Source organism: Cupressus sempervirens, chromosome 2, assembly GCF_028749045.1.
Source record: "Cupressus sempervirens isolate cs-2001-9-10 chromosome 2, ASM2874904v1, whole genome shotgun sequence".
NCBI classification, from domain to species: Eukaryota; Viridiplantae; Streptophyta; class Pinopsida; order Cupressales; family Cupressaceae; genus Cupressus; species Cupressus sempervirens.
This window is the reverse complement of record NC_143119.1, coordinates 652,618,414-652,633,169: the sequence shown is the minus strand read 5'-3', so window position 1 is coordinate 652,633,169 and position 14,756 is coordinate 652,618,414.

Below are 14,756 nucleotides of genomic sequence, written 5' to 3'. Positions count from 1 at the left end.
AGTGGATGTTCACATCACATGACTGGAGATAAGAGTAAATTCATTACCCTTGATTATTACAATAGAAATAGTGTAAGGTTTGGTAATGATGCATCCTATCTGATAAAAGGTAAAGGATCAATCAAATTGATAGAAAAGATTATGTGTCACAATGTTTATTATGTAGAAGGTCTTAACTATAACTTGTTAAGTGTGTCACAATTGAATAGTTTAGGTTGCAAAGTTGAATTTGAGAACAAGAAAGAAAATATCTATGACACTAAGGGAAAACTAATAGGAAAAGGTAATCAAACTAGAGGTAATCTATTTTATCTTGACATGAATGATGCTACTTGTCTTGTTGTAGAATTTGATGATGTGTAGCTATGGTACAAGAGGTTATGTCATGTTAACTTTCATAACTCATTTAGTATTAGTAACATGAAAAGAGTCAGAGATTTTCCTAAACTAAAGAAACCTAAAAATGTGGTTTGTAAGTAATATCAATTAGGGAAAATGATAAAATCCAATTTTGAAAGTAACACTCACTCCTCTAAAGAAATTCTAAAATTAGTTCATACTGATTTGTATAGACCAATTGATGTGCAAAGCTACAAAGGTGACAAGTACAGTATCCTATTCGTTGATGATTATTTGAGGATGATGATAGTCATGTTTCTGAAACAAAAATTTGATGCCTTCCAAATATTCAAGTGACACTTAGCTAGATTTGAAAAGGAGATTGGGAAAAGTTTGAAATGTCTGAGATCTTACAAAGGTGGAGAATTTACATCAAATAAGTTTGAAATATTCTATAATGATAGAGGAATCAAAAGAAAAACTCTTGCACCTAGGACCCCTCCACAAAATGGGTTTATTGAAAGGAGGAATAGATCTATAATGGACTATGTTAGAACTCTCGTGATGGAGAATAATGTTGCTTTGAAATACTAGAGAGACTATGTAAGTATAGTTGTCAATACCCTAAATCAAGTACAAGTCAAGAAAGGTACTCATGCAACACCTTTTGAATTGTGGTATGGATACTCACGAAATGTGAAATATTTTAAGGCTTTTTGGAAGCAAGTGTTATATTCTTAAGGATTTGAAGAATGGAAAACTAGATGCTAAAAGTAAAGAAGGTATATTCCTTGCATATTCCACAAGAAGTAAAGCTTATAAGTGTTTCAATACTAACACTAACAAAGTTGTGGAAAGTGCAAATGTGAAGTTTGATGAATATACAAAGGTACATGAAGCTGAACCTATGAAGGAACTTGAAGAATACAAATCTTTTTTGTGCTTTTATAAAGATATACCTAATGATGAAGGTGCTATAAACCAAGTTCTAAATCAACAAGTTTCAATGACTATCGAGTCACGTATAATGAATGTCGAGTTGCACTCAGGAACCACATTGCATTCAAGAGCTAAGTTACAAACAGATGCTAAGGTACCTTTTGATTATGAGAAAAGTGTACATGAAAGGAATGTTGATCTACCTAATAAAGAAGTACACAGTGATTCTGAAGTTGACAGACCAATTGAGGAGAGAAGAGAAGAACCAAGATTGTCAAAGTATGTCAAAAGACATCACCCTATTGAACAAATTATTGGAGATAAAGATGTCAGGCCAATGACCAAGAATAGATTGAGAAGTGATACATTTTTGTTCAGCATGCATGAGCCCAAGTTAGTGAAAGATCCATTAGAGAATGAAGGTTGGAGTAAAGCCATGAAAGAAGAGATTGATCAGATTGAGAAGAGAAAAACATGGACTATAGTACCAAGACCAGAGAACAAGAATGTGATTGGAACTAAGTGGGTGTATAGAAACAAGTTAGATGAAAAAGGTGAAGGCATAAGGAATAAGGTAGGATTAGTTTGCAAGGGGTATGCACAAGAAGAAGGAATTAACTATGGATAAACATTTGACCCAGTTGCAAGATTGGAAGGAGTAAGAACTATGCTTGCTTACTCTACATACAAAGGTTTCAATGTTTATCAAATGAATGTGAAGTCAACATTTCTAAATCATATATTAGAAGAAGAGGTTTACATAGAACAACGTTAAGGATTTGTTGATCCAAACAATAAGACCATAGTATGTAGACTACACAAAGCTTTATATGGTTTAAGGCAAGCCCCAAGAGCATGGTATAAAATGCTTCACAATTATCTTGTGAAGATTGGTTTTAAGAAGACTGGTGATAACAACAATTTGTACTTGAAGACAGAAAGATGTAAAGGTATTTTACTAGCTGAAATTTTTGTTGATGATATCATATTTGGAGGACAAAATGCATTATGTAAGTCATTTGCAAATGAAATGAAGAATGAATTTGAGATGTCTATGTTTGGAGAGATCAAGTTCTTTATTGGTTTGTAAGTATATCAAATGAAATATGGTATTTTCATCACTCACTCTAAATATGTAAAGAAAATACTAAAAACTTTTGGTTTAGAAGATTTGAAACCAATTAGCACTCCTATGGTAACAACACACAAACTTTCAAGATTTGATGATTCTGCCAAAGTAAATCAAACATTTTAGAGGTCTATGATTGGTAAGTTGCAATATGTAGTACATAGCAGACTTGACATTGCATTACCTATTGGGATTTTTGCAATTTTTTCACTAATCCTAAGGAGAATCATTTGATGGTTGTAAAGAGAATTATGAGATATCTAAAAGAAACAAAGGATTATGTTTTATACTACAAGAAAAGTGACAAGTTTGAGTTAAGAACCTACACAAATGCTAATTGGGCTAGAAATGTTGATGACCAAAAAAAAGTACAAGTGGTGGAGCATTTTTCTTGGGAAAGAGATTGTCACATGGATCAATAAGAAACAAAATTGTATATCCCAATCTACTGTTGAAGCTGAATATGTGGCTGCTACAATGAATTGTGCAAATGTGGTATGGATCAAATAGCTACTAAAAGGGATGAAGGAAGCAATTACTAAACTAGTGGTACTTTATTGTGATAACACAAGTGCTATAAACATCTCAAAGAACCCTGTGATGCACACAAAGACAAAACACATTGTAATCAAGTATCATTACTTGAGAGAGTTGGTTCAAGACAAAGAAGTAAAGATGATATATATGAATACAAAAGAATAGATAGCTGATATATTCACAAGAGCTTTACCTAAGGATACTCATGAATATCTTAGAGGTAAACTAGGGGTGATACCTCTATACAAAGATATTTAAGAAGCATAAATAGTGCTCTACATCAACTAAGATGAATGGTGTATCTTACAACTTGATGTTGGGATTAAAGATGGAGTAACTGAGCGGGGGGGGGGGGGTGAATCAGTTACTCCAAAACTAATCCACAAATCCCTTAGATGTCTTAAATAATTAGTTACTATTTGTACTTGGTAAACATAAAAAAATATGCTGTAACTCGGTAAATTAACTTGTTACTAATCTTCAAGCATTCATGCATGCAACTGTAAATAAAATGAACACAAGAGACAACAGATTTAACATGGAAACCCAATATGGGAAAACCACCAAGTAACTAGTTACCAATTTTTCACTCTTCTAAAGTGAGCCTTGTTAGGAGCCAACCCTGTTAAAGGTTACAATACACACTGTTATGTGTGACCCTATTAGAGGATTTAATCACCCTGTTAGAAGTGGCCTTGCTAGAGGTCTTTAGAACAATTCAACTGAACTATCACCTTGTTAGAGGATTTACAAAATGGCTGTTAAACCAACTCTGTTAAGAGATTTGAAATCACTGCTACAATGGTTAGAAAGTAACAATGAATTGACCTGAATAAGATGTAACTAAATTTGCTAATTACAGGTCTCTATTATGCACCATTAGATCCTCCTCGATCAAATATCGCTTTGCTACTCCTCAATGATCTCTGATCATTCTTCAAAATTCATTTTTGCAATACTTTGTCCTTCTTCACATTCATATCACATCAAATCTACCACACACTTAGAATTTGCAACTTGACCTCTTATATTAACCATTCAGATTATCAAGTCAGCTCATTCACATGTAAACCATACATCAATGGGCTACAAATATTACATTAAACAAATAAACATTATTTATAAATTAATGAAATCCTTCATTGGCCGACCATGCTTAGTAAATACTACTTCAGAAATAATTTCCTGAGTTAACCGTCTTGACTCGGTTAACATTGCAACATCTGCAAAATCCTTTAGCTATCGAGTTAACTCGGTAAGAAGTAAATTCCTTCGTTGTTTGTGAGAGCTTGGTAAGAACTATCTACTTGGTAGACACTGTAAACCTTCTTTACTAACCTTCTAAGCTTGGTAGGCTCTGTCTTTTGCCTTGCTGACCATATGAGCTCAGTAGACTCTGCCTTTTGCCTTGCTGACCAACTAAGCTTGGTAGACTCTGTCTTTTTCTTTGCTGACCATCTGAGCTTGGTAGACTTTGTCTGATGACTGATATGACATTTGTGTAACATCAAAGACAACACACAATTGAACAATTGTATCCAACAATCTCCCTCTTTGGCATTGATGGCAACACAACATGTCATAGCATAATGAAATTTGAAATCAGGTCTATACTTGATAGAATACTTCACCCTCTTCTTCAAATATAGTAATCTCCCTCTTTCATAATAATCTCTCCCTCTTACACAAACTCTTATTATTTTGCAAATTTTAGAAAGATATGATAGTATACTCCCCCTCTTTGGCAACACATACCAAAGACAACATAAATCAAATGAATAGCATTGTACCTATTGAACTGATTCATATGCAATGTCTTCATTGCTTTGTTGCATCAACTGATAGATCTTCAAATTTGTTCCTGTTGATGCATCACTAAAACTGTATTTTAGTGAGCTTCAAATAGGGGAATGACCCCTAACTTATCTCTTAGATACAAGAATGCATCCTTAGGTAAAGGCTTTGTGAATATATCAGCAATTTGTTCCATTGTATGGACATATTCCAATCTAATTTCTTTTTCTTGTACCAATTCTCTAACAAAGTGATATTTTATAGCAATATGCTTGGTCTTTGAATGCATCATTGGATTCTTGGATATGTTAATTACACTTGTGTTGTCACAAAACATAACAACAAGTTCTTTGATTTCTTGCTTCATACCTTCCAATAATTGTTTGAACCACACAATGTTTGAGCAGTTTACTACTGCTGCAACATATTCAGGCTCTGCTATGGACTGGGATGTACAATTTTTCTTTTTACTTGTCCAAGAAACCAACCTCTTTCCAAGAAGGAAAGCTTCTCTACTTGTACTCTTTCTATCATCAACATTCCCTACCCAATCTGCATCAGTGAACACTTTTAAATCTAGATTTCCTCCAAGTTTGTACCATAATCCATAATCTTTAGTTTCTTTTAAGTATATCATGATCCTTTTGATTTCCATCATGTGATTTTCTTTTGGCTTTCCTAAGAATCTTGCTACATTTCCTACTGCAAGAGCAATGTCTAGTCTTGTGTGCACTACATATTGCAATTTTCCAATCATAGATCTATACAATGTCTGATCTACATCCTTTGATTCATCATCCTTGGTAAGTTTTAATCCAATACACATGGGAGTTCCAACTGGTTTGCAATCTTCCATACCAAACTTTTTCAGTATCTCTTTGATGTATTTAGATTGAGTGATATAGATACCATTCTTACTTTGGTGAATTTGAAGACCAACAAAGAATTTGATTTCTCCAAACATTGACATTTCAAATTTTTTGTTCATTTGTTCTTAAAATTCTTTGCAAAGATCATCATTTCCTATGAACAAAGTATCATCTACAAATATTTTTGCCAAAACAATCTTATTATTTGGTCCTTCCTTTATGTACAAACTACTATTGTCATTAGTTCTTTGAAAACCAATCTGAATAAGATAGTTATGTAGTCTTTCATACCATGCTCTAGGTGCTTGTTTTAGACCATACAATTCTTTATGCAATTTTCAAACCATGTCCTTTTTGTTTAGATCAACAAAAAATTTAGGTTGTTCAATGTAAACCTCTTCATCCAATATGCCATTGAGAAATGCTGACTTGACATCCATCTGATAAACTTTGAATCTTTTGTATGCAGCATATGCTAGTAAGGTTTTGACACCTTCCAATCTTGTAATAGGAACAAAATTTTCTCCATAGTCTATGCCTTCTTCTTGAGAGTGTCCTTTGCATACCAGTCTAGCTTTGTTCAGTGACACCTTACCATCTTCATTTAACTTGTTTCTAAATATCCACTTAGTTCCAATCACATTCTTGTCTTTGGGTCTAGGTACAAGAGTCCATTTTTTTTTTTCTCTATTTGTCCTATCTCTTCATTCATAGCTTCAATCCAACTTTCATTATCTAATGCATCTTTGACATTTCTAGGTTCAAAATCAGCAAGTAAACAAGTGTTTTTCAACTTACTTCTTGTCATTGTTCCTTCTGATTTATCTCCAATGATCTAATCTAGTGCATGATGCTTCCTGACATACTTGGGCTCCTTGTCTTTTAAGTGACTTGCATTGTTATCCTTCTGTGCTTCAACTTCTAGTTCTAATTTTGGTTGCTAAGGCTTGGTAGATGTTGATTTGGTAGCTTCTGTTTGCAACTCAAGTTCTTGCAACTTGGTAGGTATTAGCTCGGTTTAAACTTCCTGTGACTTGGTTACTAAAGACTCGTGAGTTGAAGATTCCTAATTGGTAGGTGTATTTGGCATTGTATCAGGTTCAATGTAAACAAATCTCTTCAGGTTCCCTTTTGCTTTCTTCTTCAGTTCTTTCTGCAAACTCATCAACTTTCACATGTGCACTTTCTATGACTTTGTGAGTAGATAAATTCAAACATCTATATGCTTTACTTTTGCAAGAGTATCCCAAAAATATTCTTTCATCACCTTTTACATCAAATGTACCTTTTCTAGATTCTTTCAAAATGTAACATTTGCTTCCAAATACTTTTAGGTAACTTACATTAGGTTTGTAGCCATACCATAACTCATAGGGGGTTTTGAATAAGTCCTTTTTCAGCTATACTTGGTTCAAGGTATGAACTATAGTGCTAATAGCTTCCTTCCAATATTTGATAGTAATATTTTTTTCAATCATTAAGGTTCTTGCACAGTCCATGATAGATTTGTTCCTTCTGTCTGTTATTCCATTTTGTTAAGGAGTTCCAGGTGCTGAAACCTGTCTTTTGATTCCCCTTTCAATGCAAAATTTATTAAACTCATGTGAAATGAATTCACCACCTCTGTCAGACCTTAAGCATTTCAGTCTTTTTCCTATTTCCTTTTCTACTCTAGCCAATTACCATTTGAACCTTTCAAATGCTTTTGATTTCTCTCTCAGGTACATGACAGTCATCATTCTTGAATAATCATCAACAAAAAGAATAAAAAAAAATTCACCAGTATAACTTTGAATGCGAATGGGCCAAAAAAATCTGTATGCACAATTTCTAGAATTTCTTCAGACTGATAATTCTTGCTTTTAAAGCTAGTCTTTCCCATTTTGCCAATTTGACAATTCTTGCATAGACCAACCTCTGGTTTCTTTATGTTAGGAATGCCTCTTACTTTCTTGAATTTACTGATTTTTATCAAGTTGTCAAAGTTTACATGACACAACCTCCTATGCCATAACCAACTTTCTTCAAATTGAGCAATAAAACATGAACATTGACCAAGTTCAAGATAAAACAAGTACCTTTTGTTTGAGTGCCTGATCCAATCAGCTTACCTTTGCCATTCAGTAGTCTTTCTTTTCCATGCATGAATTCTACTTTAAATCCATTATTGAGTAGTTGTGCCACACTCAATAGATTGTGCTTTAGTCCTTCTACCCAATATGCATTATCACATACAAGTTCCCTGGTTAGTGAGATTCTTCCTTTTCCTTTTATACAACAAGGTTCATTGTTACCAAATCTTACACTGCCACCATCATAGTCTTCAAAATATTCAAACTTAGTTTTATCACCAGTCATGTGATGAGAACAACCACTATCTATAATCCATGTATCATTTATGCTCATATGAGAAATGAGTTCCATTTCTTCATCATTATCAAATTCATCTTTTATAGCAATGTAAACAATTTCATCTTCTTCTTCATCATCAAAATCATTAGAATCTTTAGCCATGAAACATGTTTTCTTACCTTTATCCTTGAATGATTTGAAGTCTTGCTTGCCATTGCACTTGTGACCTTTCTTCTCATCCTTGTTCTATTTATTTGGGCACCTAGCAGCAATATGTCCAATTTCTTCACAAGAAAAATAGATTAGAGGAACCTTACCTTTGTATTTCCCTTTGCCTCTTGAATATTTCCTTGCTAGCAGAGCTTCAACCACCTCAAGATCATTATCTGAATTCTGTTATGATTCTTCATCACTATCTAACTATGGATCCTTTATCTTCTTTCCTTTTTCTTTGAGTGAAAGCTTGGCTTCAAATGCTGATTCAATGTTCTTGGCAGCTGGAACATAATTATCATAGTTTTCCAGCTCAAATGCAGTCAATCTTCCAACTATGGCCTCTAAATTTATCGTATGATTTGCTTCACATCTTCTTTCTTGAATTGCAGAGACTCTAATTACATAAATAGGAAGTAGAGTTCTAAGAACTTTATTTATAACTATCTCCTCCAAATGCTTTAATTGCACTAACACGTGCTTTAACTCTTTCAACATATTTTGCAATGTTTTCATCATCTCTCATCCTCATTTGATCAAATTGTCTTCTCAAACTTTCTGCTTTGGCTCTTCTCACATTATCATCTCCTCCATAGATCTCTTTCAACTTGTTCCACATTTCAAAGGTAGTTTTGCAATCTCTAACGTCATCAAATTCTTCAAAACTTAGTGCAGATGATATATCTATCATCATGTTGTTGTGAGTTTCTTTTCAGCAATGTCATTGATAGATAATGTACCAGCAGGTTCTACATATTTTTCATCAAGATATTTAGTCCTGAATCACCAATAGAAGCCAGATGAAGTCTCATCAATCCCTGCCATTCTGATAAGTTGTCCCTGTTAAGTCTTGGAATTTCCCTCTTGTAAGACATCCTGATCTTTAGCTTAGATCTTTGAAATCTTTTCCTGAAAGCACCAAGAGCTCTGATACCAATTGTTGGGATTAAAGATGGAGTAACTGAGAGGGGGAGGTGAATCAGTTACTCAAAAACTAATCCACAGATCCCTTAGATGTCTTCAATAATTAGTTACTATTGATACTCGGTAAACATAAAAAAATATGTTGTAACTCAATAAATTAACTTGTTGCTGATCTTCAAGCATTCATGCATGCAACTATAAATAAAATGAACATAAGAGACACTAGATTTAACGTGGAAACCCAATATGAGAAAAACCACCAAGTAACTAGTTACCAATTTTTCACTCTTCTGAAGTGAGCCCTATTAGGAGCCAACCATGTAAAAGGTTATAATACACACTATTAGGTGTGACCCTGTTAGAGGATTTAATCAACCTGTTAGAAGTGGCCTTGCTAGAGGTCTGTAGAACAATTCAACTAAACTGTCACCTTGTTAGAGGATTTACAAAATGGCTATTAAACCAACTCTGTTAACAGATTTGAAATCATTGCTACAATGGTTAGAAAGTAACAATGAATTGACCTAAATAAGATGCAACTGAATTTTTTGATTACAAGTCTCTTCTACACCATTAGATCCTCCTCGATCAAATATGGCTTTGTTGCTCCTCAATGATCTCTGATCATTCTTCAAAATTTTCTTTCACAATACTTTGTCCTTCTTCACATTCATATCACATCAAATCCACCACACACTTAGAATTTGCAACTTGACCTCTTATATATACCATTCAAATTATCAAGTCAGCTCATTCACATGTTACACTTACCAATAAATCATACATTAGTCAGCTACAAATATTACATTAAACAAATAAATGTTATTTCATAAATTAATGAAATCTTTCATTGGCCGACCCTGCTCAATAAATACTGCTTCACAAATAATTTCTTGAGTTAACCATCTTGACTCGGTTAACATTGCAACATCTACAAAATCCTTTGGCTACTGAGTTAACTTGATAAGAACTAAATTCCTTCGTTATCCGTGAGAGCTCGGTAAGAACTATCTGCTCGGTAGACACTGTAAACCTTCTTTACTAACCTTCTGAGCTCGGTAGGCTCTATCTTTTGCCTTGTTGACCATCTGAGCTTGATAGACTTTGTCTTTTGCCTTGCTAACCAACTGAGCTCGATAGACTCTATTTTTTTCTTTGCTAACCATCTGAGCTCGGTAGACTTTTTCTGATGAATGATATGACATTTGTGTAACATTAAAGACAACACACAATTGAATAATTGTATCCAACACTTCATGTAGTTGATATTACTTTAAGATCTGCCTAAAGTATTGAAGGAGTTGAATTAGAAGACTTTATAGTCACATGCAAGGTGACAGAGGGAGAACCTGAATTGACTATATCTGTACGAACAAATGACAAGTCTTTGGCATTATTTTCAAAGAGGGAGATATTAGTAAGAGGGAGAAGTTCAAAGGAAGAAAGAAGTAACCATAATCTATAGAGGGAGAAATGTCTACGAGGGAGAAATCAAATCAAAAAAAGAAAATCAAGCAAAGATTATTGTCAAAGTAGGATAGAGTAAGGAGAAGATATATGGAAGGAGACTAACAAATATTCATTACCCTATACAAAGGAAGGACTTATACTGATAGAGCGAGAATTTTCAAAGCTATAATTTTATTTTTGGTATTGTTGTTGATATTGGTTTGTCATTAATGCCAAAGAGGGAGATTGTTGAAAAGAAATTGTTTGGAGTATGTGATCTGAAATGAAAAAATCATTATTTTGTCAATGATGTTGAACTTGCTACTTTTTGGTGAGACAATTTTTTTTTGTCTAAATGTTATCATTTAGTTGATTGATGAAGAGGATTTGAAAAGAGAAGATAACAAGAGCACCTAGAGAAAGGTTGAGTTATTTGGTGTATAATAGGAATACTAAGACCAAGTAAGAAATTGATACTATAGTGTATTGTTTATTTACTTAAAGTCTGGAATGAAATATTACTCAAGCAAAGACTGGAAGAAGATCAAGTGAGAAAAAAATGGTAGAAGCTGAGTGAAAATCAATAGAAGCTGAGTGAAAAAGGAAACTAATACAAGCCAAGTGAATGTTAGTATAAGCTAAGTAAAGTTTACTTGGTGTTGAGCATCAATAAACTTTAGTTTTTGTCGAGTGAACTAGTGTTGGCTAAGTGATAGAACACTGTGAGTGTCGAGTGATAGTAATATAGTTTGATCAAAGATTTATCGAATCTAAGCAAACTAATTTGATTTATTGAATTATGTGAGGCATGTGGAAGATAACTATGATGATTTGGTGGCACATAATTCAAGGTAAACAATTTTAAGGAGAATTCAAGGAAGATTGAAGAGGAAGTTTCTAGAAGGGACTCAAATGAAAAAGTGAGTAGATTCATTGAATATTACCTAACCCTAAAATAGATGATTTTGGTTAAGAGACAAGAGATCTAAGTTTTCTATTTATAGAGATGGTTGGCCCAAATAAATGAATGTCATGTGCGAGAACCTAAGGAAGACAAGGAGTCTAGGGTATTGCTTCATCTAGTGGTTGAACAAAAGAGACTGTAGTTGGCATACAAAGAAAGAAGGCTAACTGGGATGAATGCTTGAAGGGTGAACAAGCTATCAAAGATAAAGACTAGGAATGCCAAGTAGAATAGAGGACTGAAATAGAGATCTGTAATCTGCAAGTGAGTTGTAAGTTCTTTATCAGATTAAATATTGTTGTTGCTTTCTAACAACTATACCAGTGTGGATAAATCCTTTGGACTAAGGTTGACTTAACAGTCATTTTTAAATCCTCTAACAAGGTGACATTCTAATGGAATGTTCTAAATTCCTCTAACAAGGCTCAATCCTAATAGGGTGACTAAATCATTTAACCAAGTCACATTTAAAATTGTGTATTGTAACCTTTAATAGGGTTGGCCTTTCATAGGGCATCACTTTAGAAGAGTGAAACTTAGTAGCATGTTACTGGTGGTTTTTCCCAAATTGGGTTTCCATGTATAATCCTTGTGTCAAATTGTGTAAATGTTCTTATGGTATTGCATGTTTACATTTCAACAAAGTTATTTTGACATAGGACAATAATTTGCAAAGCTAAGTGATTGTATGATCTAGTGGATTCATACATACTAAGTTTTTATGGATATGGGTCTACTTAGCATTGAAAAGTTTTATTTGTACATCTAGATCTTAGATAACTGATTCACCCCCCTCTCTGTTATTCTAAAGAATTCCAACAATACTATGATTGTGGCATAATGGTGACACATGAAAGGATTCAAACCTTCCAACACACACTTCAAACTAGATAAATAACCTCAATGCACTTCAAGGTCAACCACAGTGTTTTGTTTCCAACCATATAGATCTTACATTTAATGAATCAATATATTATTGTGATTGCCACTATCATGGTCAAGATAGTATGATAATATCTTTTCTACAAAAGGAATCAAAACAACTTAAAAGCCATTTCCATCATATGTGAGGGTTCATCTCATTAAATTTCATGGAATAATATGAGACTATCATTTCTTCCATGATGATGTAGACATGTCTAATTAACTCCTTTGGTCATCACCAAACTCCACCTAACACACTTCTCAACTTTATAAAAATAACCAATCTCATTGCCTAAAGATAATATTCTATTGTGATATTGTACACATGGAAAGGAATTTTAGGGGGAAGATGGCTTGGGAAGATTCTTCCTTGGCATTGTGAACACTCCATCTTGCTCACTGCTCTTCATCTGGTCAAATATCTTCATTTTCATCATATGTCTTGGTAACAAAAACATATCCAATCTTCATTCTTGGATCATAAACAATCTCGATGATCTTCTCATGACCCATCACCAACACCATTGCATCCTTTTCACTCAGATCATTTCTTCTACTAAATTGTCACTTACCTCATGTCGTTCCTTTTGGTATTCTAAGTCTTCATTCACTATCAAGGTTACATCATTAGCCTCTATACTCTCTATCATAGGGGTACTCTCTTCCATTGTACCCTTCTCCTCACTCAAAGGATTCATCATTATACCAAACACCACTAACTTATCATATTCAAGCCTTGTACGACTTGCTTCCTTGATATCCTCACTAGCACCTTTGTCTTCCACATCTACTTGAACACCTTAAACCTCTTTAGAACTAGGTTCTTCATCTTCTTCACCATCCATCACTACTTAAACATCTTGAACCAACTCATTTTAAATTTCTTTATCCTTTTTCTACTTCAACCCCATCTTCCTCTTTATGACATCAAGTGTCATTATCTACCTCTTTCTCAATAGTATAGCTCTACCTCCTTTCCTCACATATTTTTTTCCTCTTCTTGTCTTGCTCTCTTTTCTTCTTTCCATTACTTAATGATCCCTTCAATGCTTTGTATGATTCAAGCATATTTCATTCTAATTTTTATCAAACCCATCATTGTCTTTCCTAGACTTCCTCTTAACCTTCACCAACATGCAATGATCTAATCCCTTTCTCTGATAACACCATGATGCAAAACATAGTGGTTCAACACATTTTTCCCATGTACAAGGACAAATTCTTTAATTATTCTAGTGAGATACAACTTCTCACATCAAACATATCCTCTTAAACCACTAAACTAATTAAACCAACACCAAGTCCCTTAACTAATCATCCAATCACTTAATGAATCTATTAAGACCTATTAATGGTTAGAGCCTATCACAAATAACTTTGTCCAACCACCATGCTTCACATATTGGTTTTCCATCAATATCTGATCACACCTAAGTACTGATTGCATAACAATTTATTGATTGTCATCACATTCTTCTTATCACAACTCCATCCCTCAAATGTGTCCTAATTCCACAAAATAGGACTCCAGAACCCTTGGAAATTGTTTCTCTACAAAAAAAACTATTATTTAGGGGCATTCACCATTCTTTCATCCACAAAAAAAATAATTTAGGTACTAACAAATCAACCATGAAAGAACCATTTTAAAGCATTGTTATATCAGTCAAAACATATAAATATGCAGAAACTTTCCCTTAATTGATGCTCAAAAATCATTTGACCATTACACTTATCATCAGGCTTTGACATCTTTTATAGACCAATACAATCTACTGAAACCAACCATCACCTTTGTAACTACCCTATAAACATAATAGACTGATTTTGTTTCTTAATCCCTTATGTTGTGAATTTGAAAAGTTACACCATTTTTGCAACTTTAACATGTATTTCTTATTTTGTTACATCAAATAGCCTCTTATTACCTCTTTGAACTCAAACATCAACTAAACTCTAAAGCTATCCTTGAACCCATCTATTAGACCTTGTTAGGCCTATTTTCCCATATTGGTAACCTTTAACATTTTGACTTATTCAAACTTCATTCAAATGGCTCTAATGAGCATTATTACTTTGTTTTATGAACTTGAAGTCCTTATTAGTTTTCATGCCACTTTTTGGATCACCTTGTGACCCTATGTTCCTCTGAACCCCCAGCACCAATCCTTCATACATGTCTTTGAATTTGACCCATTAGATCATAGATATATCGATACCCTATCAATAAATTGAAATTTGAACCATCTAGCCAATGAGAAAGGTATTTGATGAGATTTTTAAGGAGATTACATTTAGATGTTGACAATGTTGTCAAGTAACA